Source organism: Ranitomeya variabilis, chromosome 7 (assembly GCF_051348905.1).
Source record: "Ranitomeya variabilis isolate aRanVar5 chromosome 7, aRanVar5.hap1, whole genome shotgun sequence".
Lineage (NCBI taxonomy): Eukaryota > Metazoa > Chordata > Amphibia > Anura > Dendrobatidae > Ranitomeya > Ranitomeya variabilis.
This window is the reverse complement of record NC_135238.1, coordinates 152,223,907-152,248,333: the sequence shown is the minus strand read 5'-3', so window position 1 is coordinate 152,248,333 and position 24,427 is coordinate 152,223,907. Positions and strand designations below refer to the sequence as shown.

At 42.7% G+C, this 24,427-nt stretch overlaps 1 long non-coding RNA gene across 1 annotated transcript; it reads left to right on the top strand.

The window, feature by feature from the left end:
- Window positions 1-228: 228 nt before the first annotated feature.
- Window positions 229-23,909, top strand: LOC143785684 (uncharacterized). The gene is made up of 4 exons (XR_013218051.1): window positions 229-339; window positions 5,199-5,324; window positions 7,711-7,834; window positions 23,666-23,909. It is a non-coding gene; the product is annotated as an uncharacterized LOC143785684 (long non-coding RNA).
- The last annotated feature ends 518 nt before the right edge of the window (window positions 23,910-24,427 follow it).

Here is a 24,427-nt window from a genome sequence, read left to right as displayed (position 1 = left end):
CAACATATGATTTAAATATATTGCGTGACATATTTCTCCATACACGGTTTTACATGTGAAAATATAAATGATCAGATCGATTCTCTCATTTACCTAAGTAATGAGTGTAATGAACCAATCAGCTGCTTGCTTTGTTTGCTTTGTTAATATTAATGAGTGAATTTTTGAACCAACCAATCAGATGCTTTCTTTTTCTGCCACTTGTGACATGACAGTTGGAATGTGTCGGTTGGTGCCGGTGAGGAGTTTCTTGTTTTACCTGATCCCAGCCCTGGTACCGTGCAGATGTGGGATGTAATTAGGGTCCGATGGGCCCCGGTGCAAGATTTGGCCCTCCAGGTATATATGTCCCTCATCTTAGCCCCATCTTGCTATACATGTATATATACCCTACATCCTGCCATATATGTCCCTCAGCCTGGTATTTTCATCTATATACCATCCATCCTGGTATATATATATATATATATTTAAATATATATATTACATGAATATTGTTATGTGTATTTATGGTAATGATTATATTATATATTATATGTTATTATATATATTATTATTATTATTATATGTGATATTCTGAGGCCTGCTGGCCCAGCACATGGGAGATGAACACCCTATGTGCCAGTGATCATTATATTTTGTGTTGTATTGATTGCATTGTAAAACCAAATAAAAATTTATTTAAAAAAGTCATACCTAATAATCCTAATTGTAGGGCAACTATTGATATGATGTTTAATTGATTGTGTCTTTGTCATAAAAAAAAGTTAGAAATGTTTTAATCTGAGAAAACCAAATAAAAATTAATTGAAAATAAAATAAAAATGAGTCAGTGGGTCCTACTCTTTGGGGAACGAGTGAACATGTCACCTGTGCTAGGAGAAATAAATAAGGATGATAGTATGGCATAGATAATGTATGTAAGACTTTAACATATAAAATAGAAGTCTATAAACATCACTGGGGGGAAAAAAGTAGCAAAATGTTGGAAAATAAAATACATACAGTGGTGAATATTCATAAGACCAGAGGTCGCACTACATATTTTACAGCAGGTTAGGAATACTCTTTTAAGCAATATTGAGGAGTATTTTTTATACAAGGAGGAGTAAGTAATTTGCAGAAAGTCACATTTATAGTAAACACGTTTACAGAATGTTAAGTCCTCACTACATATAAAGGGATACATGTCTCCAAGCATGAAGTCACGGGCGGCGCCATGTTGGTGGAGGACAATTTTATTTCTTCTTCAGCAAGATGGTGCCGCCGGCGCCTGCGCAACAGCAGCTATCGGATCTCTATACAAACCGAAAGCTGCTACTGCGCAGGCGTGGCAGGCACCATTTTCAAAATGACTTTTTTATTTTCTTCGCTCAAGTAAATCTGCAAAAGAGATTAAGTGCACAGTAACCATGCAATTATGCCGCAGCGCAGGTAACACGGCCGGCACCTGCCTACAGAAGCATTTTTTTTTCTTCAGTATGTTAGGTTTCATTATGCAAACTAGGGGGCGGGGCAGTGAGGGAGCAGTGACCTGTCAGCAGTCTGCACTTGAATATCTAATCACCACATACCCCAGCCCCGCCTTAGGGCACGAGAATCTCATTAATCACTCTGAAAATAAAGACTAAACAACAACCACAAGACGGATTTCATCAACCAAGGTATCATTTTAATCAGTATAACGGCGCCGACCTGACACTGTGAACAATCCTGCTGACAGGTTCCCTTTAAAGGGTTGTCCAATACTAGATGACCCCTTCTTTACAGCCGCAGCGGGTAGCTTTCAGACCAGCGACATTCCTCCTTACTCATATACTGACATAAACAATGTAATGTGACCACTGATTGGCTGCAGCATTCACTATTCTATCAGACTGGAGGAGACACTGTTTTTCAGCTGCAGTGGTCACGTGACATTGTTTAAGTCAGGATACCAATTGGAGACATATCATTGATATTGGAGGATTGGAGCCCATCAGGACGCTATGTAAACAGTTTATTTTATGCTACACCTTGGGGCAATTAAGAAAAAGATTGTCAATCCTTTTAAAGTGGTGCTATGGAGCCAATCTGTTCCAAATCTGAGATGAGCAGTGCCAATTAGTTTACGACCCCATAAACCTTCCAAGATAAATGCACAGTGCCTTTTGATCTTGCATGCGTCTCAGTATGTATCAGCACTACATCACATAAAGATTATTGAAATGACACCTTTGACCCTTTCTGACGTATCTGCACCACCATAGTCATATACAGCGCTGGCAAAAATTAAGAGACCACCACATCCAAACCCTGTCATGGGCAGCCCAATCTCCAGACCTGAACCCCATTCAAAACCTCTGGAATGTAATCAAGAGGATGATGGATAGTCACAAGCCATCAAACAAAGAAGAACTGCTTACATTTTTGCGCCAGAAGCAGTGTGAAAGACTGGTGGAAAGCATGCCAAGACGCATGAAAGCTGTGATTAAAAATCATGGTCATTCCACAAAATATTGATTTCTGAACTCTTCCTGAGCAAAAACATTAGTATTGTTGTTTTTAAATGATTATGAACTTGTTTTCTTTGCATTATTTGAGGTCTGAAAGTACTGTTTTTTTAAATCTGGACCATTTCTCATTTTCAGAAAAAAAATTTAATTTAATGCTTGGACATTTGGAGACATGTTGTCAGAAGTTTATAGAATAAAAGAACAATTTACATTTTACTCAAAAATATACCTATAAAGAGAAAAATCAGACAAACTGAAAATTTTGCAGTGGTCTCTTAATTTTTGCCAGAGCTGTATAGTATAAAGCGCCCCCATAGGAGTATAATGCAGCCCCATAGGAGTATAATGCAGCCCCATAGCAGTATAATGCCGCCCCATAACAGTATAATGCATCCCCATAGTAGTATAAAGTACTCCTATAGTCGTATAATGGACCCACATAGTAGTATAATTCAACCCCATAGTAGTATAATGCACCCCCATAGTCATATATTCTATAAAGCACCCCATAGGAGTATAATGCAGCACCATAGCAGTGTAATGCACTACCTTATCAGGATAACTCACCCTTGTAGCAGTATAATGCATCGCCATAGTCATTTATAGTATAATGCACCCCAAAGCCATATAATGCACCCCATAGTCATATATATTATAATACACCCCATATGAGTATAATGTACCCCATAGTCAGATATAGTATAATGCACCCCAATAGCAGTATAATGCACCCCATAACAGTATAATGCACCCCCATAGCAGTATAAGGCACCCCATAGTTATATATAGTATAATGCACCCTCATAAGAGTATAATGCAGCCCCATAGCAGTATAATGCACCCCATAGCAGTATAATGCACTCCAATATTAGTATAATGCAGCCCCATAGCCATATAATGCACCCACATGGTAGTATAATGCACCCCCATAGTAGTATAATGTACCCTTTAGTAGTATAATGCACCCCAACAGTAGTATAATGCACCCCTATTGCAGTATGATGCACCCCCATAGGAGTATAATGCAGCCCCATAGGAGTATAATGCACCCCATAGCAGCATCATACACCACATAGTAGTATAATTCACCCCAGAGTAGTAAATTGCATCCCATAGCAGTACAATGAACCCCCACAGTAGTATAATGCACTTCCATAGTCGTATAATGCACCCCAGAGTAGTATAATGCACCCTCATTGTGGTATAATATACCCTATAGTAGTATGACGCATCCCCATAGTTGTATAATACACCCTTATAGCCGTATAATTCACCCCATAGTAGTATAATGCACCCCATTGTAGTTTAATGCACCCCCATAGTCATATATAATATAATGAACCCCCATAGCTGTATAATCCACCCCATAGTCATATATAGTATAATGCACCCCTATAGCAGTATAATGCACTACCATAGTCATGTATAATATAATGAACCCCAGAGGAGTATAATGCACCCCAATGGTCATATATAGTGTAATGCACCACCACAGAAGTATAATGCACCCCCATAGCAGTATAATACACCACCATAGTCGTATAATGCACCCCCATAGTCGTATAATGCACCCACATAGTCGTATAATGCACTCCCATAGGAGTATAATGTAGCCCCATAGCAGTATAATGCACCCAAAAAGTCATGTTTAGTATGATGCACCCCATAGGAGTATAATTCACCCCAATAGTCATATATAGTGTAATGCACCCCCACAGAAGTATAATGCACCCCATAGTCATATATATTATAATGCACCCCAATAGCAGTATAATGCACTCCCATAGCAGTATAATGCAACCCATAGTCATACACAGTATAATGCACCCCAAATCAGTATAATGTGCCCTCATAGTAGTATAATGCACCATAATAGCAGTATAATGCACCCCATAGCAGTATAATGCACCCACATAGCAGCATAATGCATCCCCATAGCAGTATATAGTATAATACACCCCCATGGCATTATAATCTACCCCAGTAGCAGTAAAATGCACTCCAATAGCAGTTTAATGCACCCCCATAGTCATATATAATGCAAACCCATAGCAGTTTAATGCACCCCATAGTCATATATAATGCAAACCCATAGCAGTTTAATGCACCCCATAGTCATATAATGCGCCCCATAGTATTATAATGCACCCTATAGCAGTATAATGCGCCCCATAGCATTATAATGCACCCTATAGCAGTATAATGCACCCTTATAGTAGTATAATGCACCCCCACAGTTGTAAAATGCACACTGATAGTCATATAATGCACCCTCATAGCAGTATTATGCACCCCATAGTAGTATAATGCACCCCTATAGCTGTGTAATGCACCCCAATAGTAATATATAGTGTAATGCACCCCTATAGGAGTATAATAAAGCCCCATAGTAGTATAATGCACCCCCATAGTAGTATAATGCACCCCCATAGCAGTATATTGCTCCCCCATAGTCAACTTCTGACCTCGGATTTGCCTGCAGTGTGTATTGCCATGCACAGACCCGATGTGTCTCTGCGCCACAATACACTTCAACTAAACGTGGGTCTGAGGATGCACACCCAGTTGAGGATTGTGCTGACGTCATTGAGCCTCCACCCACATGGGTCTGGTTGCGACCTCCGCAATCGCAGATGTTACGCCCCTGTGGGATGTCACATGTCGTCTCTTCTGGAATGTAAATGACTATAATTTCTTCCATAGGGACAGTGTCATGTGCAAGCTGATGTATCAAAGTCATAAAAGTCCATGTTCCAGCAGAAATCACAACACAAAGACCAAGCATCTACTGCACAATTTACTGTCCAATGATTTGCAAATTACTTTCAGGTAATAGAATCTATACAGAAAATTACTAGTAAGATGGTAATACACTAAGTTTGGAGTGTTAAAACTATGTACAATACAATTTACGAATTTGACTCACTTAGGGCAGAATTGAAACCGGACAGAAAAACTGCATGCCCTAAATATCAGACACCTAAGACTGACCTATCTCATGGGTTTTAGTTCTGACCTATCTCATGGATTTTAGTTATGTACGCATTCAAGTAACCATTGGAAGATTGTTTGGAAGGTGGTGAAAGAAATTTGGGATCTTATAATGTCAGTGATGATCACCGTACAACCTGTACACTGAAACTATAGACAGAGCTCGTGTATAATGTCACTGGTGATCATTGTATTACCTGTACACTGACACTATATACAGAGCTCCAAAGTACAATGTCACTGGTGATCACTGTATTACCTGTACACTGACACTATATACAAAGCTCCTGTGTATAATGGCACTTAGTATTGTCTTTTTTTAATTAATGATCAGCATTGTAGTATTCGGTCAGTATGTGGCGTTAATATGTGGTCTGGGCATGGTGTGGTGGCATTTGTTCCTTGTATGTGGTATTATCCGGTCACTATGTGCAGGTAATATGTGATCTGGTCATGCTGTGATGGCGCTTGTCCCTTGTGTATAGTATCATTGGTCGTTTTAAAAAATGTATGTGACAAATTCCCTTAGAGAAAAATAAATAAAAATATACCTAAAAGAGCATGGGGTATTTTGAGAAATGTTTAATAGGTTAGAGTAGAGTAGGACCCTGACAAGAAGAGTCTACCATGTCATGATGGCTTCTTAAAAAATCTTTTGGCAAAACAAAAGCTGTCGGCCCATGTATGTGATCTGGTGTTCTATGGGAACTGTTAATGTGTGATTGGTGAGGACGTGGTACAGAAGCGGAGTTTTTCCAAGAGTGGGCTGTGGAACTGGAATGTTCAAGGGTTGGAGGCGCAGTTGGGGTACAGGTGGAGCCTGGGTGGAGTCTAACTGGGGCCCAAACATTTTGGCAGTATGGTGCTCTGAAATACCTGGTAGAAGCCCTGAATATTAGACATGAGTTTATTCACCACAGTGGATTTCCAATTATATGTTAGAATATCAGGGTGATCCTGGATTAATAAAAGTTTTCAATTTTAACCTTAGATATTCCCTGCCCCAGGATTTGGGATCATTGTAATCCATGAGTGAAAAAAAGAAACCCAATAACATAATATGTACTATTTCTAAAGTCCATAAGTGAACTTATGCTCAAACATATATGTAAAATACAAGATAAATAAAAACTATAGAGAATTAAAAATGTAAAATAAGATCTTGTGTTTGGTTGAGACTGTATGGTATACGTGTAAAGGACCTTTCATCACATTTTTCATGCTGAACTGAACACAAGATGTAATAGTGGCTGCAGAGCAGAATAAAACATTTTATTTATTTATTTTTAATTTCATCTCTCCTTGTGGCGATATCAGCAATCAAATCATTTGGCACCTAATGAGTTAACTTTTGTCACGTCCAAGTGGGTGTTACCGGAGAGCAACTCCTACAGGGAGAATAAGTACACACCCCAATGAAAACACCCACTTCAGCTTAACTAAAGTGAACTCATTAGATGCCAAATACTTTGTTTGCTGGTATATCTGCAAGAGAGGTGAAATAAAAGAAAAAAAAACTTTTATTCCACTTCTGCAGCCACTATTATGTTGTGTGTCCAGGTCAACATGAAAAATTTGGTGGAAGGTCGTCTACACGCATATCATATGTTCTCAACCAAAACAAGATCTTATTTTACAATATTAATTCTGTATAGTTTTTACTTGTATTGCATTTTACATATTATTTTTGCATAAGTTCAATGCTGATTTCGATTTATATTGAATACGTTTTTCTGGTATTTAGACCTTGTAATAATTTTGAACTATGAACAGCTTAGAACAACTGAGGTTTACACAGAAATCCCAAGAAAATGCTGAAAGTGGAGGGGGAAAAGCGGATCCCTTTAAACAAATGTGTGTAACGCAACAACTGGATAACTTTCCTGATTGTATGTGGATGCTTCAGGGGAGTTTCATGTGATAACATAAAGCGGTGTGGTGTCTTACTGTAGATTATTTTTAATTGCTAAGAACAAGCTACGTTTTGTAAAAAGGGTTCATAAGTCCAAGGTATGATTTAAATATCATATCACGTGACATATTTCTCCATACACAGTTTTACATGTGAAAATCTAAATGATCAGATTGATTCTCTCATTTACCTAAGTGATGAGTGTAATGAACCAATCAGCTGCTTGCTTTGTTTGCTTTGTTAATATTAATGAGTGAATTTTTGAACCAACCAATCAGATGTTTTCTTTTTCTGCCACTTGTTACATGACAGTTGGAATGTGTCGGTTGGTGCCGGTGAGGAGTTTCTTGTTTTACCTGACCCCAGCCCTGGTACCGTGCAGATGTGGGATGTAATTAGGGTCCGATGGGCCCCGGTGCAAGATTTGGCCCTCCAGGTATATTTGTCCCTCATCTTAGCCCCATCTTGCTATACATGTATATATACCCTACATCCTGCCATATATGTCCCTCAGCCTGGTATTTTCATCTATATACCATTCATCCTGGTATATATATATATTTAAATATATATTTATTACTTGAATATTGTTATGTGCATTTATGGTAATGATTATAGATTTTGATTTTAGGTTTTGTTAAATAGGGATCTCTTTTCTCTGCATTTACTAATGTAATAGGTATTGTGATATCCTGAGCCCTGCTGGCCCAGCACACGGGAGATGAACACCCTATGTGCCAGTGATCAGTATATTGTGTATTGATTGCATTGTAAAACCAAATAAAAATTACTTAAAAAAACAGTCATACTTAATAATCCTAATTGTAGGGCAACTATTGATATGATGTTTAATTGATTGTGTCTTTGTCATAAAAAAAAGTTACAAATGTTTTAATCTGATTAAACCAAATAAAAATTAATTGAAAATAAAATAAAAATGAGTCAGTGGGTTCTACTCTTTGGGGAACGAGGGAACATGTCACCTGTGCTAGGAGAAATAAATAAGGATGATAGTATGGCATAGATAATGTTTGTAAGAGTATAACATATAATAGAAGTCTATGAACATCACTGGGGGGAGAAAAGTAGCAAAATGTTGAAAAATACAATACATACAGTGGTGAATATTCATAAGAGCAGAGGTCGCACTACATATTTTACATAATTTATAATTTTGAGGAGTATTTTTATACAAGGAGGAGTAAGTAAATTGCAGAAAGTCACATTTATAGTAAACACGTTTACAGAATGTTAAGTCCTCACTACATATAAAGAGATACATGTCTCCAAGCATGAAATGGGTTTTCCTCTCTCCAGAGAGTCCTCTGTATCGGGCAGTGCTGTGTATAAATAATAGAATCAGAAGCTCCCCTCACCTTCCCCGGGTCCAGCGCAGGCTCTCCGCTGCCCAGGTCTCCGTGTATTGGCTGTAGTTGTGAGCTCACCAATATATAGAGCCCATAGCAGCAGCGGACAGCCAGAGCTGGACTCAGGGAAGGTGAGGACCATATCATTTTAATATCTGACCAATACAGATGAGAATCCTTTAAGTTTAATACTCCTTTAATAGAGGATTAGTGTAACCTCTAGAAAAGGCTGAACTGCAATAACAGGCCAAGAGAAGGTTTATGTTACAGGGAACCTGTCAGCAGGATTGTGCTCAGTAAGGCGACTTTCACACTAGCGTCGTTTGGAATACGTCGTAATGCGTCGTTTAGGAGAAAAAACGCATCCTGCAAAGTTGTCTGTTGTTTTTTCCCCATAGACTTACATTAGCGATACATTGTGACGTATGGCCACACGTCGCATCCGTGGTGCGATGGATGCGTTGTGTTTTGGCGGACCGTTGGCACAAAAAAGTTCCATGTAACTTTTTTTGTGCGTCGAGTCAGCCATTTTCGACTGCGCATGCACGGCCGAAACTCCGCCCCCTCCTCCCCGGACTGCAGAATGCGCAGCGGATGCGTCATAAGACTACATCTGCTGCCCATGTTGTGATTAATTAGCACACTGTCCGTCGGTATGTCGGGCTGACGGTTTGCGACAGCCCGTACCGATGGACTAGTGTGAAAGTAGCCTTACCTACAGACAGTGTCAGGTCGCTGCCGTTATACTGAATAAAATGATATCTGGGTTGATGAAATCCGTCTTGTGGCTGTTTCTTAATCTTTATTTTCAGTTTTGTGTTAATGAGATTCTCGTGCCCTAAGGTGGGGCTGGTGTATGTGGTGCTCTGATTATACACTCACCGGCCACTTTATTAGGTACACCTGTCCAACTTCTTGTTAACACTTAATTTCTAATCAGCCAATCACATGGCGGCAACTCAGTGCATTTAGGCATGTAGACATGGTCAAGACAATCTCCTGCAGTTCAAACCGAGCATCAGTATGGGGAAGAAAGGTGATTTGAGTGCCTTTGAACGTGGCATGGTTGTTGGTGCCAGAAGGGCTGGTCTGAGTATTTCAGAAACTGCTGATCTACTGGGATTTTCACGCACAACCATCTCTAGGGTTTACAGAGAATGGTCCGAAAAAGAAAAAAAATCCAGTGAGCGGCAGTTCTGTGGGCGGAAATGCCTTGTTGATGCCAGAGGTCAGAGGAGAATGGGCAGACTGGTTCGAGCTGATAGAAAGGCAACAGTGACTCAAATCGCCACCCATTACAACCAAGGTAGGCCTAAGAGCATCTCTGAACGCACAGTGCGTCGAACTTTGAGGCAGATGGGCTACAGCAGCAGAAGACCACACCGGGTACCACTCCTTTCAGCTAAGAACAGGAAACTGAGGCTACAATTTGTACAAGCTCATCGAAATTGGACAGTAGAAGATTGGAAAAACGTTGCTTGGTCTGATGAGTCTCGATTTCTGCTGCGACATTCGGATGGTAGGGTCAGAATTTGGCGTAAACAACATGAAAGCATGGATCCATCCTGCCTTGTATGGAGCATCTTTGGGATGTGCAGCCGACAAATCTGCGGCAACTGTGTGATGCCATCATGTCAATATGGACCAAAATCTCTGAGGAATGCTTCCAGCACCTTGTTGAATCTATGCCACGAAGAATTGAGGCAGTTCTGAAGGCAAAAGGGGGTCCAACCCGTTACTAGCATGGTGTACCTAATAAAGTGGCCGGTGAGTGTATATTCATAATGCAGACTTCTGATGGGTTACTGCTCCCTCTGCCCCGCCTCCTAGTTTGCATAATGAAACCTAACATACTGAATTTAAAAAAATTGCTTCTGGAGGCAGGTGCTGGCCTTGGCCGCTGCGCTGCAGCATAATCACATCGTTACTGAGCACTTAATCCCTTTTGCAGATTTACTTAAGCGACCACCAAGATGGAGGACATTTTGTTTTTTTCTCCAGCAAGATGACGCCACCGGCGCCTGCGCAACAGCAGCTATCGGATCTCTTCAAAATAACTTTTTTTCCTCACTCATGTAAAACTGCAAAAGGGATTAAGTGCATAGTAGCCATGTGATTATGCCGCAGCGCAAGTGCACCTACTTGCAGAAGTCTTTTATTTTATTCAGTATGTTAGGTATTCATTATGCAAACTAGGGGGCGGGTCAGTGAGGGATCAGTGACCTGTCTGCAGTCTGCATTATGAATATCTAATCAGAGCACCACAGACCCCAACCCCACCTTAGGGCACGAGAATTTCAACCACACAATGGATTTCATCAACCAAGGTATCATTTTAATCAGTATAACGGCGCCGACCTGACACTGTGCATAGGTTACTGTGCACAATCCTGCTGACAGGTTCCCTTTAAAGCAGGGGTGGGGAATTTCAGGCTCCAGGGCAATTTACGGCCCTCAATGACCTTTTATCAGGCAGATTCTCAAGGACTGCATTCTTGGGCAGGGAGGTGTATTTTGATTGCCACCAGCTCATTAATTTCTTCTTGCTCTGTTAGCACACACATATACAGTGTTCACTACTGAACACTGAAGGGCATGCAATGAAAGATTACATCCTGAACCCAGTCCCAGAGTCAGGATGTACTTTGTGGGCGGAGTATGGACGACCCCCGAAGTATGGTATAAATAGCCAAATGGCCCTTGGCAGAAAAAAAATTCCCCACCCCTTCTTTAAAGGGTTGTCTATTACTAGATGACCCCTTATTAACAGCAGCAGCAGCATGTTCCTGTCAGACCAGCGTTATTCCTCTTCACTCATATCCTGACATAAACAATGTCATGTGACCACTGATTGGCTGCAGCATTCACTATTCTACCAGACTGGAGGAAACACTGTTTCTCGGCTGCAGTGGTCACATGACATTATTTAAGTCAGGATACGAATTGGGGACATATCGTTAATATTGGAGGAATGGAGCCCATCAGGACACTACAAAAACAGTTTATTTTATGCTACACCTTGGGGCAATTAAGAAAAGATTGTCAATCCTTTTAAAGTGGTGCTATGGAGCCAATCTGTTCCAAATCTGAGATGAGCAGTGCCAATTAATTTACGACCCCATAAACCTTCCAAGATAAGTGCACAATGCCTTCTGATCTTGCATGCGTCTCAGTATGTATCAGCACTACATGACATAAAAATCAGTGAAATGACCCCTTTGACCCTTTCTGACTTATGACCTACAGTTATGCCATATGCCGGCTCCCCGGCTGAGATGCGGGGTCAGGGACTAGAATTTAGATTAGTGGTTACATAACCACACATACATACTAGGAATACAGGGGAATTGTGACCCCATGCATATCACACAATGTGGTCAGCAGTCTGCAGTCACATTGAGTGACTGCAGATTTTTCTTCTGATGCCAAACAAAGACCTCATCAAGGTAACAAAGGGTTTACTATGAGATTATTACATTTAGTGCTGATTACACCAGGACTATTGTGTGGGTGTTGGGTTGAGCAGCCGGGGGATTGTTATGAAATTACTAAATATGGTAAACTCAATCTGCTCTGCAGTAATAATCTCATAATAAATCTTCCCCCCAACCCCAGACAAATTTTTTGTTTGGGGTGATGTGGGGCAGCAGAGAGTTTTTTATGACAATCAGGGAATGTCACAAGGAATTTCAGGGCCCTATACTGGCAACATTTTCTCGCCCCCTTGAGTTTCCGCGCAGGCTCCACCTCCAACCCTTGAACCTTCCACAGTCCCATCGCCCACTCATAGAAAAACTCCACATCTGCACCATGTCTTCACGAACCACACATAATCAGTTCCCATCTAACACCAGATCACATACATTATTATTATTATTTATTTATACAGTACCATTGATTCCATGGTGCTGTACATGAGAAGGGGTTACATACAAATTACAGAAATCCCTTACAGTAGGCAAAGTAACAATGACAGACTGATGCAGAGGGGCGAGGACCCTGCCCTTGCGGGCTTACATTCTACAGGATGGTGGGGAAGGAAACAGTAGGTTGAGGGGTTGCAGCAGCTCTGGTGTTGCTGAGGCTGTAGCTCCGGTGGTGGTGAGGAGGCAGCGGGGTGAATGCAGGCTGTTAGCTTTCCTGAAGAGGTGGGTTTTCATGTTCAGTCTGAAGGATCCAAATGTGGTTGATAGTCGGACATGTTGGGGCAAAGAATTCCAGAGGATGGGGGATATTCGGGAGAAGTCTTGGAGGCAGTTGGGTGAGGAGCGAATAAGTGTGGAGGAGAGAAGGAGGTCTTAGGAGGACCAGAGATTACGTGAGGGAAGATATCGGGAGATTAGTGCAAAGTCAGCAGCTTCTGTCTGGCTAAAAGATTTTTTTTAAGCCACCACCACAACTAGGTAGACTCTTTTGCCTGGACCCTACCCTACTCTAACCTATTAAACATTTTGTTAAAATATCTAATACTCTTTTTAGGTATATTTCTATTTATGTTTCTTTAAGGGAATTAGTCACATATATTTTTTAAAATGAACAATAATACCACATACAAGTGACCATACCACATATCACCACCACATAGTGACCGAATAATACCACATACAAGGCGCAAATACCGCCACAACATGGCCGAACCACATATTACCACCACATTGTGACTGAATAATACCACATACAAGGGACAAATACCACCACACCATGGCCATACCGCATTATAACCACATAGTGACTGAATAATACCACATTCAAGGAACAAATACCACCACACCATGGCCGGACCACATATTACCATGACATAATGACCTATAATACCACATACAAGGGACAAATACCACCACACCATGACCAGACCGCATTATCTCTACATAGTGACTGAATAATACCACATACAAGGAACAAATACCACCACACCATGGCCGGACCACATATTACCACCACATAGTTAATGGATACTACAATACTGATCATTAATAAAAAAAATACAAATTTTACCATACGTGCCATTATACACAGGTGCTCTGTACATAGTCTGCAATGTATAGTGTCAGTGTATAGGTAACTCACTGACTTACCAGTGACATTATACATAGGAGCTCTGTATATAGTGTATAGTGTACATATAATACAGTGATCACCAGTGACATTATACACAGGAGTTCTGTAAATAGTGTACAGGTAATACAGTGATCACCAGTTACATTATACACAGGAGCTCTGTATATAGTGTACAGGTAATACAGTGATCACCAGTGACATTATACATAGGAACTCTGTATATGGTTTGCAGTGTACAGTGCTCGTGTACAGGTAACACACTGACTCACCGGTGACGTCATCTTCATCCAGCGCACACCGCTATCGCTTCTACCAGCTAGGACTTGTCTCTGCAGAAAATAAAGCAGTTATCTAGAGCACATTCCCCAATTTTTCCCCAACCTCTACACTATGCCAGATGAAGAAAAAAAAGCGACTGTGCAGCCCTGCCCAGTTACAGTACCTCTCCTCCCCCACGCTGAAAACAGTATCCTCAAAAATAATATTCTTTAATTAGCTCCTAGAGCAGTGTTCCCCAACTCCGGTCCTCAAGAGCCACCAACAGGTCATGTTTTCAGGATTTCCTTAGTATTGCACAGGTGATAATTGCATCACCTGGAGAGGCAATAATTCCATCACCTGGGCAATACTTAGGAAATCCTGAAAACATGAACTGTTGGTGGCTCTTGAGGACCGGAGTTGGGGAACACTGTCCTAGAGTAATAATATCCCACATTCTGAACCCCAAGTGTCCTCCCATACTGCCCCATAGTGATTTATAGTAATTTAATGCGCCCCATAGTCATCTATAATAATGTAATGCACCCCATAGCCATCTAGAATTAGTATAATGCACCCCGTAATCATCCATAACAGTATAATGCACACCACAGTCATCCATAATAGTATAATGCACCCCACAGTCATCCATAATAATATAATGCATCTCATAGTCATATATAGTAGTATAATGCACCTCCATAGTCTTATATATAGTAAAATGCATACCCGTAGTAGTATAATGCACCCTCACAGCAATGAAATGCACCCCTATAGTCATATATAGTATAATGCATCCCCGATAGGAGTATAATGCGCCCCTGTAGCAGTATAATGCACCACCATAGTCATTTATAGTATAATGCACCCCCAAAGCCGTATAATGCACCTCCGTATGAGTATAATGTACCCCATAATCATACAGTGGGGAAAAAGTATTTAGGCTAGGATCACACTAGCATTTGTGTACACAGCTTAGGGCTGCGTACTTCTTACCTTCAGATCCGCATACATCTGCATCCGTCCTGCGCACCTATCTTTAACATGTTGCATTCGGCGGGCACGTAAATAACGCCGCACAGTGACGCATTCGCATACAAAGCATGACCACGCATGTCCCTGCGTACACAATGTTAATGATAGTTACGCAGGATGGATGCAGATGTATGCGGATCTGAAGGTAAGAAGTACGCAGCCCTATGCTGCTTTCACAAACGCTAGTGTGAACCCAGCCTTAGTCAGCCACGAATTGTGCAAGTTCTCCCACTTAAAAAGATGAGAGAGGCCTGTAATTGACATCATAGGTAGACCACAACTGTGAGAGTCAAAATGAGAAAGCAAATCCAGAAAATCACCTTGTCTGATTTGGCAAGATTTATTTAGAAAATTATGGTGGAAAATAAGTATTTGGTCATTAACAAACGATCATCTCAATATTTTGTTATATATGCTTCGTTGGCAATGACAGAGGTCAAATGTTTTCTGTAAGCCTTAACAAGGTTGGCACACACTGTTGGTGGTATGTTGTCCCATTCCTCCATGCAGATCTCCTCTAGAGCAGTGATGTTTTGGGCCTGTCTCTGGGCAACACAGACTTTCAACTTTCTAAAAAGATTTTCTATGGGGTTGAGATCTGGAGACTGGCTAGGCCACTGCAGGACCTTCATATGCTTCTTACGAAGCCACTCCTTCATTGCCCTGGCAGTGTGTTTGGGATCATTATCATGCTGAAAGACCTATCCATGTTTGGTCTTCAATGTCCTTGCTGATGGAAGGAGGTTTGCACTCAAAATCTCACGATACATGGCCCCATTCATTGTTTCATGTACACGGATCAATTGTCCTGGTCACTTTGCAGAGAAGCAGCCTCAAAGCACGATGTTGCCACCCCCATGCTTCACAGTAGGTATGGTGTTCTTTGGATGCAACTTAGCCCTCTTTCTCCTCCAAACATGACAAGTGTTCTTTCTACCAAACAGTTCTACTTCGATTTCATCAGACCATATGACATTCTCCCAGTACTCTTCTGGATTATCCAAATGCTCTCTAGCAAACTTCAGATGGGATCGGACATGTACTGGTTTAAGCAGGGGGACACGTCTTTCACTGCAGGATCTAAGTCTGGCTGCGTAGTGTGTTACTGATGGAAGCCTTTGTTACGGTGGTCCCAGCTCTATGCAGGTCATTCACTAGGTGTCCCCGTGTGGTTCTGGGATTTTTGCTCACTGTTCTTGTGATCAATTTGACCTCACAGGGTGAGATCTTACGTGGAGTCCAAGATCGAGGTCTTGTATGTCTTCCATTTTATTATTGCTCCCACAGTTGATTTTATAACACCAAGCTGCTTGCCTATTGCAGAATCAGTCTTCCCAGCCTGTTGCTTGGCTATAATTTTGTTTCTGGTGTCCTTCAACAGCTCTTTGGTGTTCACCATAGTGGTGTTTGGAGTATGACTGATGGAGGTTATGGACAGGTGTCTTTTATACTGATAACAAGCTCAAACAGGTGCCATTACTACAGGTAATGAGTGGGGGACAGAGGAGCAGTTATAGGTCTGTGAGAGCCAGAAATCTTGCATGTCTTTAGGTGACCAAATACTTATTTTCCACCATAATTTGCAAAATAAATCTTGCAATATCAGACAAGGTGATTTTCTGGATTTGTTTTCTCGTTTTGGCTCTGATAGGTGTGGTCTACCTATGATGTCAATTAAGCCAACTCTCATCTTTTTAAGTGGGAGAACTTGCACAATTGGTGGCTGACTAAATACTTTTTTCCCCACTGCATATAGTATAATGCACCCCAATAGCAGTATAATGTACCCCATAATCATATACAGTATAATGCACACCCAAAGCAGTATAATGCACCCCCATAGCAGCATATAGTTTAATGCACCATCATAGCAGTATAATGCATCCCCATAGCAGCTTATTGCAGCCCAAAAGCAGTATACAGTATAATACAGCCCCATAGCAGCATAATGCACCCCAATATTAGTATAATGCAGCCCCAGTCATATAATGCACCCCCATAGTAGTATTATGCACCTCCATAGTAGTATAATGCACCCCCAAAGCAGTACAATGCATCACATAGTCATATATACTATAGTGCACCCCCATAGGACTATACTGTGGCTGCATAGCAGTATAATGCACCACCATAGCAGTAAAATGCACCCCCATAGCAGAATAATGGAAATGCATAGCATAATGAATCCCCATAGCAGTACAATGCACCCCCATAGTCATATAATGCACCCCATAGTTGTATAATGCACCCCATAGCAGTACAATGCACCCCCACAGGAGAATAACACCCCCCATAGCAGTATAATCCCATAGTCATAGAGTAACCCACAGAGTAAAATGCACCCCATAGTCATATATAGCATAATACAACCCAATATCAGTATAATGCACCCTCATAGCAGTATAATGCACCTCATAATCATATGCAGTATAATGAAACGCTATAGCAGTTGTAAGATTGCACTTACTTACGGGTTTGGGAACACTCGCTTGGCAGCAGGATAAACATAGACAGGCACGGTTTTTCTCATAAATAGTCCATGTGGTTTATTATCCACTCAGCATAAACCACGGTAGGCCATGTTCCACATCACAGGCCTCACATAAGACTTAGCATTTCACAGTATATGGCTTTGAAGCACAGTCAGTAAACATGCAGGACCTTACTTTGTCCAGTTGTCCTGGGTGACTGCATGCCGCACAGTTCAGTAACTGACCTTCAATAAAGCACATAGTCCTTTCCCCATGTCCGGGGTTACATCGTAGGAGCTCCTGCTCCACAGGCTGACTCCTCGTCAGTCCATGGTCCTCACCACAGGTGACCTGTCCTCACCTCGTGCTGTTCAGGGCTAGCACACCCAACACCGAGGTTTCTCTCAGGACCTTGCACCTGTCTTCCCCCATGTGCTACCCACACACCTGCTTTACATAGCGTCCATTAATCACATGACCAGTCGCTGTTTCAACACAATTATGTCTCCAAGTGCATCCCGAAGTGCACATGCAGCGCCCCCTGGCTGCAACATTGGTCACTGCACCACATACCTCCCCCCTTTGTTCAACCCTATTGGGGTGGACACATAACATAAACCCGGGGTTCCGATACCGGGAACCCACGTCACCTTGTCCTACTAGGCGAGAGGGCCCTCTCAGTCGGGTTTAGGCATCATGGTCAATCTGGCGTCGCAATCCCCTTGCACCCATACGACCTGTCTGGACTGACTGTTTGTCAACACGTCCTCTACCGGGTCTCCCACCTAAGTCACTCAGCCCTGAGCTAACTGAGACGACACTTCTTTTATCTCTTTCATCAAGCCTCTTTCTGTAACCTCTCTGCTGGCCATTTCTTCCATGGTCTTTATGTCCTCTGTTAGCTTCACCTTGAGGACCTTCAGGCCTTAGCGAACCTCTTTGCCTCTCTAACCCATGAGATGAAGCTGGCGGCCATCTGTTTCCCATTTTCTGCAGCTCTTTATTCATCTGCTCTCTCTCACGTCTTAGCTGCTCGATCTCTTTTAGGTACGTTACGCGATACCCCAGGAGCATCCGGACATTCTCAAGACTCTCCATGGACCCAACAATAAGAAATGGAACCATCCCATCTTCACCCACGTCCTGGGCCTCGTCATCAGCCGATATCCTCAGTCTCTTCACACCGGATTTATTCACTATCTCCTGCATCACTCTCCCAAGTCTTCCGACAACTTTCGCTACCAGAGCTTTGGGCACTAGGATGACTTCTTCCACAAGGCCTAGCCGATTTTGAGCTTCTCTCGCAAGCTCCAGACGTCGAGTGGCCTCATTATTCCTCAACAGGATCATCTGTTTCGTGCGGAGGCACTGTAGGTGCATATCCTTCAGGACAGCCACCCGCTTCACTGTGACCTCCTTAGTCGACAGTATCAACAACTGTTTCGTCTCTAGTGCCCAATGCACACTACACGCTTCTACTGCCTTTTTAAAGGCCTCATGCACACCCTCTCTGGTGCATGCATCTTGCGCCTCTTCAGGTACATCTATCACGCACTTGAAGAGCGGAGTCTCATTCTCTTCAGGAACGGATGGCTCCTGCTTTGCCATCGACCTTTCCATCAAGACATCTGCCACAACCGGGTGACTATCTTGTTCGGCTCTTAGCGCACACTCTTCTTCAGCTTTACCCTCTTCCAGACCCCTGGTCAAGATGGGCATTAGCAGCTTCATCTCGTTACCACTCTGGTACTGGCACGATAAGTCTGCGACCACCACCTCTTTCTCTTGTAGAGGGCCTTTTAGTGCTTCTCTGAGCACTTCCATGTCTTCTTTTAGGGTCTTATACATACTTTGCCATGTGAACAGGTGACCTCTGAGCTCAGAGACTTCCTTCTCCAGCTCATCCACCCTGTGCTCAGCCGCTTGTCTCAGGACCCTTTCTCGTTCGACATGTTCTTTCACTGTCTCTTTAATCAGCTCTATTTCATGATCCTGTTCTCTATTGGCTAACACATGTCGCATTATCACTTCTTTAAATATATTTTCAGATGGGCCAGCTTGCTCATCCACACTCTGCCGCTTCAGAGTTTTACCTATCTCTTCATTAACAGGTTCAACCCTCTCTTGGGCTTCAGTAGTGACAACCTTAGGGTACTGTCACACAGTGGCACTTTTGTCGCTACGACGGTACGATCCATGACGTTCCAGCGATATCCATACGATATCGCTGTGTCTGACACGCAGCAGCGATCAGGGACCCTGCTGAGAATCGTACGTCGTAGCAGATCGTTTGGAACTTTCTTTCGTCGCTGGATCTCTCGCTGTCATCGCTGGATCGTTGTGTGTGACAGCGATCCAGCGATGCGTTCGCTTGTAACCAGGGTAAACATCGGGTTACTAAACGCAGGGCCGCGCTTAGTAACCCGATGTTTACCGTGGTTACCAGCGTAAAAGTAAAAAAAACCAAACCGTACATACTTACATTCCGGTGTCTGTCCCCCGGCGTTCTGGTTCTCTGCACTGTGAGCGCTGGCCGGCCGGAAAGCGAGCACAGCGGTGATGTCTGACGTCACCGCTGTGCTTTCCGGCTGGCGCAGACACAGTGGAGAGAAGCAGAACGCCGGGGGACAGACACCGGAATGTAAGTATGTACGTTTTTGTTTTTTTTTACTTTTACGCTGGTAACCACGGTAAACATCGGGTTACTAAGCGCGGCCCTGCGCTTAGTAACCCGATGTTTACCCTGCTTACCCGGGGCCTTCGGCATCATTGGTCGCTGGAGAGCTGACTGTGTGACAGCTCCCCAGCGACCACACAACCACTTACCAACGATCACGGCCAGGTCGTATCGCTGGTCGTGATCGTTGGTAAATCGTATAGTGTGACAGTACCCTTAGCCTCGTCCACATTCACAGGGACTTCAGAGTACTTCACACACTCCAGGTCCTCCGCATCTCCCATCAAATCTTCACAAGGTGCAACTGGTTCAGCCCCTTTGCCTCTTTTACGTCTTCGGCGATGGGAGGAAGTTTTGCTACTTATACCAGAGTCAGTCTTACTGCCTTCTTTTCCGCTTCCGTCACCGTCTGAATGGGAGTCACCACCACCCGATCGGTCATCCGGGAACCAGCCGTCCCCATCTAAACAGGTCACATTTTCTGGAATGGCTGCCACCGCTATCATGACTTCAGCCTGTGGAGCCCTGTCGTTTCTCTGTGTCAGTACCTCTGATTGCACAGCGTCATACTCTGCTGTAGCGCTTGTTACTGGCCAAGACATGTCACAGTCACCCCCAGAGCCAGTCTCACACCCCACAACATGGTGAACCTTCGCGCTGCTCCCTAACCGGGTGTCAGCTTCAGGGGCTTTATTAACCACATCACTTAAAGTCATCTTGGGGTACACACCAGGTGACATGTCTGTAAGTTGGGCAGATGCTCCCACCCCACTGGTCAACCCGACGTCTGACCCATCAGTCTTGGAAGGTGTTTCTGCCAACGTTGTGTCACTAAGTTGGGCCCATTCACCATTTTCCTTGGTCATGCCCACCTTAGGACTGTCAACTCTAGGGGGCACATTCTCAACATTACTACCTCCCATACACATAATTTCCACAAATACTTCACCCTTTTAGGGACACCCCGTGGACTTCCCCACGGCACTCAGGCCCCAGTTCGCCCAGTACACCCTTATGTCTCTGGGCTTGTACTGGCCCTTTAAGAGTCTGCAAACAAAATAAAAAAAAAATAATTTTTTTTTTCTCTATATGTCCCTTCACCAGCTCCTGCTGGTACTGCCGCTGCAGTCACATAAAACCGGCACCTCGGGCTGCCGACCACAAGCCACCGCCACTGCAGCTCCGCCTGCTGCGGAACCTCTTGCTGCAACTGCAGCTATGCTCCACAAGGCTCTACCGCAGACTTCGTGGACCCGCCGATCCACAGCAAGCCGCTTGTCACCTTCGTGGACCCGCCGATCCACAGCAAGCCGCTTGTCAGCTTCGTATCCCCGCCGAGTTACAGCCAGACACAATCTTCGTGGCCCCGCCGAGCCACAGCAAACAACTCTGAACGTGCCTCCTGGACCGTTGCCCGCATTCGAGCACCATACGTAAGATTGCACTTACTTACGGGTTTGGGAACACTCGCTTGGCAGCAGGATAAACATAGACAGGCACGGTTTTTCTCATAAATAGTCCATGTGGTTTATTATCCACTCAGCATAAACCACGGTAGGCCATGTTCCACATCACAGACCTCACATAAGACTTAGCATTTCACAGTATATGGCTTTGAAGCACAGTCAGTAAACATGCAGGACCTTACTTTGTCCAGTTGTCCTGGGTGACTGCATGCCGCACAGTTCAGTAACTGACCTTCAATAAAGCACATAGTCCTTTCCCCATGTCCGGGGTTACATCGTAGGAGCTCCTGCTCCACAGGCTGACTCCTCGTCAGTCCATGGTCCTCACCACAGGTGACCTGTCCTCACGTCGTGCTGTTCAGGGCTAGCACACCCAACACCGAGGTTTCTCTCAGGACCTTGCACCTGTCTTCCCCCATGTGCTACCCACACACCTGCTTTACATAGCGTCCATTAATCACATGACCAGTCGCTGTTTCAACACAATTATGTCTCCAAGTGCATCCCGAAGTGCACATGCAGCGCCCCCTGGCTGCAACATTGGTCACTGCACCACACAGTATACAGTATAATGCACCCCCATAACAGCATAATGCACCACCATAGTCATATATATTATAATACAGCCCCATAGCAGTATAATGCACCCCCATAGCAGGATAATGCATCCCTATAGTAGTATAATGCACCCCTATAATCGTATAATGCACAAAGTAGTATAATGCACCCCCATAGTAGTATATAGTATAATGCACCTCATAACAGTATAATGCACCCCCATAGCAGTATAAGGCACCGCATAGTCATATGTAGTATAATGCACCCCCATAGCAGGATAATGCATCCCTGTAGTAGTATAATGCACCCTTATAGTCGTATAATGCACATAGTAGTATAATGCACATAGTAGTATAATGCACCCCCATAGCAGTATATAGTATAATGCACCCCATAACAGTTTAATGCACCCCCATAGCAGTATAAGGCACCCCATAATCATATATAGTGTAATGCACCCCCATAGCAGTATAATGCATCCCCACAGCAGCTTAATGTAGCCCAAAAGCAGTACAGAGTATAATGCAGCCCCATAGCAGTACAATGCACCCCATATTAGTATAATGCAGCCCCAGTCATATAATGGACCCCCATAGTAGTATTATGCACCTCCATAGTAGTATAATGCACCCCCAAAGCAGTACAATGCAACACATAGTCATATATATTATAATACAGCCCCATAGCAGTATAATGCACCCCCATAGAAGGATAATGCATCCTTATAGTAGTATAATGCACCCCTATAGTTGTATAATACACAAACATAGTAGTATAATGCACCCCCATAGTAGTATAATGCACCACCATAGTCATATATCTTATAATACAGCCCCATAGCAGTATAATGCACCCCCATAGCAGGATAATGCATCCCTATATTAGTATAATGCACCCCTACAGTCATAAAATGCACAAACACAGTAGTATAATGCACCCCCATAGTAGTATAATGCAGCCCCATAGTCATATCTACTCTAAATCACCCCCATAGCAGTGTTATTAGTGGTCATAAACTTGAAAATAACTCATGAAAGAATAAAGTTACGTTAAAACCAAACACACCATTGTTTTTCTTGCCACATTCTCAATAAGTTTGATATGTCACATGACCCTCTTCCCATAAAAAAAAAATAAAGCTGGATCCAAAATGGCTGACTTCAAAATGGCCACCATGGCCACCACCCACTGAAAAGTTTCCCCCCTCCCATAAACTAATGTGCCACAAACAGGAAGTTGATATCACCAACCATTCCCATTTTATTTAGGTGTATCCATATAAATGGCCCACCCTGTAGAACAAATTTAGTATTTCAATTTTTGCATTGTATTTTCTCCTTTGGTATTAGCTGACATTATTTATTTTGCTTTGTGTAGGCAAGAAAATTATTTCACTGGAAGCAAATTCTGGACTCTTGGAATCAATGAAAAACATTTTGAAATTCACGTTATGCGTCTGTTGGATGGTAAAAATGTCTTCCACCATTCAATTACATGTGCAAAGCTATGACTGTAAATTATATTCAATGATCATTTGTCAGAAAGCTGAGAGGCTGTACATTGAGATTTCATTTTTATTGCTACAAGCTAAACAGCTGTGTTTTCGTTAGAAAAACAAGGGACCGTCCTCGATCCAGGCAATTCCCCTTTTTGGAGTCACTGAACCATGTTATCCTCAGGCTATTTATGGGAAGAAGGTCATGTTCAAGTGCTTGGTTGTTCCTATGCTATGCCCACACATTTCACATTGATAAATGCAGTAAAGGTTCTTGTCAAATACTTGTTTTACTGCATTGTTGTGAAACTATGTGCATGCACAGAGCTATGAGCAATAATTTGTTGCTCATTGCATGAGCCATAGCATAGCTAATGCATGTTCTAGAGGAACCTTGGAAGGGATCTTCTGCTTTTGTCAAAGGGTCATCTTTGGAATGTTGGATTACGAAGTTGCTTTGGACCTTCCATCAAGAAAAGTTTCACTCAGAAGAACCTTCAAGAAGATGTGTGGATTTTATTGAACATTTAAAAAAACAAAAACAAATCAAGGTCAGTAGAACTAAAGTAATATTTAAATGTTTGGATATAATCTTCCCTTTTTGTCCAAATATATTTTTTGTTTTTGCTTTTTTGTAGAACGGG